The sequence below is a fragment of the Phyllostomus hastatus genome, unplaced genomic scaffold, assembly GCF_019186645.2.
Source record: "Phyllostomus hastatus isolate PE091 unplaced genomic scaffold, TTU_PhHast_1.1 phas_scaffold_442, whole genome shotgun sequence".
Classification (NCBI taxonomy): Eukaryota; Metazoa; Chordata; class Mammalia; order Chiroptera; family Phyllostomidae; genus Phyllostomus; species Phyllostomus hastatus.
This window is the reverse complement of record NW_025334030.1, coordinates 5,601,109-5,607,108: the sequence shown is the minus strand read 5'-3', so window position 1 is coordinate 5,607,108 and position 6,000 is coordinate 5,601,109.

Below are 6,000 nucleotides of genomic sequence, written 5' to 3'. Positions count from 1 at the left end.
TCTGGTACTGTAGGCTGGGAAACCCAGCTTTGGGTTTAGACCCCAAACTTCAGAGGGAACCCCCTGGCCACTGATATATCCCTCCAGAACTTCAGCTGCTCCCTGTTGGAACACAGCCAGCCCTCTTGCACCTCCTTTGCACTGCACACCAGTCTTGTTGTGGTGAAGTAGTTTCTTCTGTCTTTCCTTGGTTATAAGGCTTTTTTCCAGCTAGTATAAAGCTTCTTTTCAGTTGGTTATTCAGGATAATTTCTCTACAATTTAGTTGTAATTCCAGATTGGTCCTGGGAGGTTAGTGTAGCTTCCACTTACTCCTCTGCTATCTTGGATCTTGTGGACAGCTGTTTCTGTAGCTTAATCCATGTTGGATTTCCAGTTATTTGAGCAAAAAGTCTTCCTTTATTTTATTTCTTGGCTTAAGCTGGGTTGAATTGGGTTTCTGGTACTTGTAACTGAAAGAATTCTTATCTGGTATATCCATTTAACTTCATGACTTGGACTAGGCCAGCAGCAGAGATAAGGAAAGAAGTGAAATTTGCATAACATACAATTATCCATTTTAAAGTGTATAATTTAGTGGTATTTAATATATTCAACATGCTGTTTCTTTGGTTTCTCTTTTCTTTATGAAAGATTTGGTTTTTAGAGAGAGAAGAAGGGAGGGAAAAGAGAAGGAGAGAAACATCGATTGGTTGCTTCCCACACCACCCCCCAATTGGGGACGTGGTCCACAACCCAGGCATGTGCCCTCACCAGAAATTGAACTGGTGACCTTTCAATTCATAGGCTAGTGCTTTGTTTCTACGTGCAACATCAGATATGCTTCAACCTGAGAAAAAAAAGTTTTTCTGGAAATGAAAATCTTTTTGTAGTAGTATCTAAAAATTAAAGCATGTTTTACACTTGGGAAACAAAGAGCAAAAAGAGAAGGAACTTGCTGCTATCAAAAGTATTTTTCTTTTCTCACAACTATGACTGCTCCAACCATACCCAATAAGAACTTCATACCCTCTAATTATTTTATTCATCCAAAATCTACTGAGTGACTACCATGTGCTGGCCCTGCTCTTATGTTTGGGGATTCAGTGGTGAAATAAAAATAGAACAATAACCCTTCCTTCAGGGAGCATACATTCTAGTAGGGAAATCAGATTAAATAAGATAAATAAGTGAATAAGCAGGATGTTAAATAGTTTAAAAGTGCTAAGAAGAAAAAACAAACAGGGAAGATTGATACAAATTATTTAGTATTTTTGTAATTTTATGAGTTGATTAAGACCTCATTGAAAAAGCAACTCTTAAATAAAAATCTGAAAAAGCAGGAGAGCAAGACATGTCAATTCATGAGGGAAGTGTGTGCTCAGCAGAGGAAACAGCAATTGCAAAGGTTCTGAGGCAGAAGTATATTCTGTTTGTTCTAGGTCAGCAGCTAGGTCTGTGACACAAGAGCATGGAGAAGGAGGGGAATTAAAGTAGTTGATGAAAGGAAATGAGAAAGCTAACAGGGACTTTGTTGGTCGTTGTAAGGCTTAGCTCTGGTTTGGAGTGAGATAGGAACCGTTAGAGATTTGAGCAGAGGAATGGGCATGACCTGACTTGAACAGGAACATTCTGTTGCTGCATGGAAAATGGATCACAGGTTGACAGAGGTGGACACATTGATACTACTGAAGAGGCTATTGCAGAAATACAGGCAGGAGATGAGGCTGTGTTGGGCCAAGGTGCTAAGAATAGGGATTGAATTTTGCACATATTTTTTAAGTAGAGCCAATAAGATGTAGAATATGAGAGAGAGGAGTCAAGAATAATTCTGTGTAACTCAAAGAATGGAACTGACATTAATCAAAGTGAAGAAGACTGTAGAATGATTTTTAGGAAAAAAATGAGTAGCTCAGTTTGGACATGTCAGGTGGAGTTGCCAAGCAGGCAATTGGATATTAGGGTCTTAAGTTAGAGGTAAGGTCAAGACTGGAGATGTAAATTTAGAACTCATCAGCATTGAGGTGAATTTAAACCCAAAAGTCAGAGTGGTATCACCTACAGAGTGAGTGTTACCAAAAGAGTCCACAGCTGGAGCCCTGGAACACTTTCATATTCAGTGGTTGGGGAGAGGAGGAGGAATTATCAAGGAAAAAAAAAAAGAGACTGAGAAGGAACTGCTGAAAAGGAAGGAGGAAAACTAGTCTATCACAGTTTTCTTCAAGTTCAAGAGAAGAAAACCTTTTAAGGATGAAAGAGTAACTCAACATTTTTGTATTTTGCATGTTTCCTCTATTTGTTTCCCAACTAGTGGTGACCCCTCCCCTTCGGCTAGAAAATGACAATGTTTAGGAACTTAAAACTTCTTCTCTGGAAGAATTTCATCTTAAAGGTGGATGTGGTTACCTGTAGGGAATGTGAGTCTCCTTGGGAGGAACTGAATGTTTAAGTGAAATTGATTTCTAATAATGAATTGAAGAAAAAAATTAAAACTTTGCTTGCAAAGGGGTTCTTTTATGCAAATGAACCATGCTTCGATTGTAATTCTGTTAACCCTAATTATTAAAGATGACATCATTGTTACTGATTTCTAGCTATTTGTGTTGTAGAAAAGCTAAAAAGAGATGTTTCTAGCTAATTCTTAATTTATTTTTTCTTTCCATGTGTTGTGCAGGGAGCTTGGGAGAAATGAAAGTGTTCATAACATTCGCCATGTAGCTACTTATGCTGGTGCTCTATTTTGGATTAACACATAGCTTTCATTTTTGTTTTAGAAGTGGAAGACTCTGATAACCATCTTTCAAGTCCTGACACCATCACTATTTTCTACACTTGTAATGTATTTTTGTTTTGGTCGTGTGCCAAGACACAGACCTCCTACCAACCACTGTCCCATTGATATCAGTTCACTGCCAGAATTTTTCTATAATATTCCTCTGAAAATAGATTTAAACTCATTTATATTCCCTCCAAAAGTGAAACTTTGATGGCTATCACTGAAATGGTGGAAAAAAACTTTGATGTTGAGTTTGAAGATTAGACATAAAGGTGGGGTAAGGATAGGGAGGGCACTTTATAAAATACAGTTTGAAGTTTTTTTCCTGAAAATTCTTATAGTAGTGATTCCAAATCTGGGGCCTTCAAGTTCTAGAGTTTGCAGAGGTGATTTTTGGGAGAAAGTAGTCCATAAGGTATTTTTTTATTATTTCAAACAACACACTGGAGACTTGTATATTTATTCCACAAGCTTCAAGGCTAATTCAACTATTAAGTATTAGTCTTTAACTCACTACAGTGACACTGGTTATTGCAAATTAATCAGAAGCTTCGATTCACAGTTATAACATGTTTCTGACTATTAAAAAATGAAAATGTTACAGAACAGACCCGTGGAGAGGGGGAATGATATACTACTACCGAATGGATCCCCCCATCTCCTGGGATCCCCCTGTACTAGGTTTGCCTTGCCTGCCACCAGGGAATTGTCTCTCAATGCCAGAGATTGGTGAAAAGGAAAGGAATTATTTATTCAAAAGTTATACAAACTTAAGAGTAATGACTTAATGTCTCCATTGAGATCCTAAAGTCCCTCAGAATACCCACAAACGCACACAGGCCTCCCTTTCTCCTGTGCTCAGGAAAAGAAATAGGAGTCTGTGGCTCAGGTAGCCCCTTGGTTGCCAGCAATCCACACTTGGCTGCCCGGCCTCCCTCGGTTCCCAGAACCATCAGCTGTGTCACTGCTGCAATCTCCAATTAATCCAAAACCATGTGGCACCTTCTCATGGCATACCAGCAAGAGTGCTTTCACCCCTTTTCTTCCTGGAAAGGTCTCTCCTGCTTCCTAAAGCATGTGGCAAAAGGAGCACCCCAAAGCCGCATGGTCCCAACCTAGCATGGCTGCTGCACCTGGGTTTAGATCCCAGGGCCAATCTTCTTCTGCAGCCCCATTTCTGACTCCTCCCACAATCAGCTACACCTGTCAGCATTCACATAGTTTTCCAGCTTTTCTGGTCTGCCATAGTAAGTCTGGGCAGGTGTGGCCATGTGGCATGGAGCCAATCATCTCCAAGGTCTCATATAGGCTTTGTTGTAACCAGAGGGAGTTGCCTCCCAGTTGTCATGGGTTGAAGTCACTCCCATCTCCCTGGTTCAAAGCATGGCCACAGCTATTTAACATAATCATGAAACCAGTTAAAAGTTATATATATGTTAAATGACCACGCCAGAGGTTAGCTGCAGAACTGTTGCTATGCAAAACAGCTCTCAATGGCCCTGCTCCATGTGTCTCATCCCCCAGTTCAGACTTCTGGGGGTGAGGACACCCTATATATTTTTAAAAAATATTTCCTGGACACCCTGAGATCTGGACCCCATTACAAATCTCTATTTGGGGGCCACCTGGCTGCACCCTGTATCAAATACATTCAAAAATCCTGAATTCACCTTCTAACTGGTCTCTCTACTCTCCTCTTGTCCCACTCTAATCTAGTTTCTATATGGAGCTGGAAAGATCTTTAAAAGTTTAGCAGCATCCTGGACTTCCGGCAAGATGGAGGCATAGGTGGATGCACCGTACCTCCACGCACAACCAAGATTAGAACAACAACAATTTAGAGCTAGAATAACACCCAGAACTGATAGAGAATTTATTTGAATGGAAGTCAGACAACCAAGAAGTTGAAGTAGACCCATTCATCCAGACTGGTACGAGGGGCGGAGAGGAGGAGCCGGGCAGGCATGGGTCAGCGGTGCGCGGAGGTCGGGGAGAACTTGGTGCGAACTCGGTGTGTAAGGCATCTGGGGTGCACAAGAACGAAGCGGTGGACCCTGAGTATGCAAGCAGCAGCTGGCGGACCCAGTGAGGCGGTGATTGTGGACCAGGGCAGAGCTTGCAGCCCAGGATCCCAGAGAAGGGACTGAGATCCCAGGAGAACGGAACTACCACCATTGTTCCCTCCCGCCCCTGCCCCCACATATAATGTCACAATCTAGAGACTGGGGTGCCCAGCCCTGGTGAACACCTAAGGCTCTGCCCCTCACTGTAACAAGGGCGACCAGACCAGGGGAAAAAAAAAAAAGGAAAAACAGGGAGAGACATGTCGCCAACAGAAGAACAGATCAGTCCCCCAGGACTCATCCTTTTGAGCAACCAAGAAATAGCCAATCTATCAGATGCACAGTTCAAAACACTGGTGATCAGAAAGCTCATGGAATTGGTTGATTTTGGGCACAAATTAGATGAAAAAATGCAGGTTACCATAAAAGAGATGAAGGAAGATGCACGGAGAGCCAATAGTGAAGGGAAGGAAACTGGGTCTCAAAACAATAGAGTGGACCAGAAGGAAGAAAGAATCAACCAAGCAGGAAAGCATGAAGAAATAAGAATTCAAAAAAATGAGGAGAAGCTTAGGAGCCTCCAGGACATCTTTAAATGTCCCAACATCCAAATTATAGGGGTACCAGAAGGAGAAGAGGAAAAGCAACAGGTTGAGCATGTATTTGAACAAATAATAAAGGAGAACTTCCCCATTCTGGCAAAGGAAATAGTCTTCCAAGAAATCCAGGAAGCTCAGAGAGCTCCAAAGAAGTTGGACCCAAGAAGAAACACACCAAGGCATATCATAATTACATTAGCCAGGGTAAAAATGAAGGAGAGAATCCTAGAAGCAGCAAGAGATAAGGGGACAGTAACCTACAAAGGAGTTCCCATCAGACTGTCAGCTGATTTCTCCAAAGAGACCTTACAGGCAAGAAGGGGCTGGAAAGAAATATTCCAAGTCATGAAAGACAAGGACCTACATCCCAGATTGCTCTATCCAGCAAAGCTCTCATTTAGAATGGAAGGGCAGATAAAGTGCTTCTCAGATAAGGTCAAGTTGAAGGAGTTCATCATCACCAAGCCCTTATTTTATGAAATGTTAAAGGGACTTAGCTAAGAAAAGAAGATAAAGAAAAAACATGTATAGTAAAAGGACTCAAACTCACAATTATTAACAACCACACCTAAAGCAAAACCAA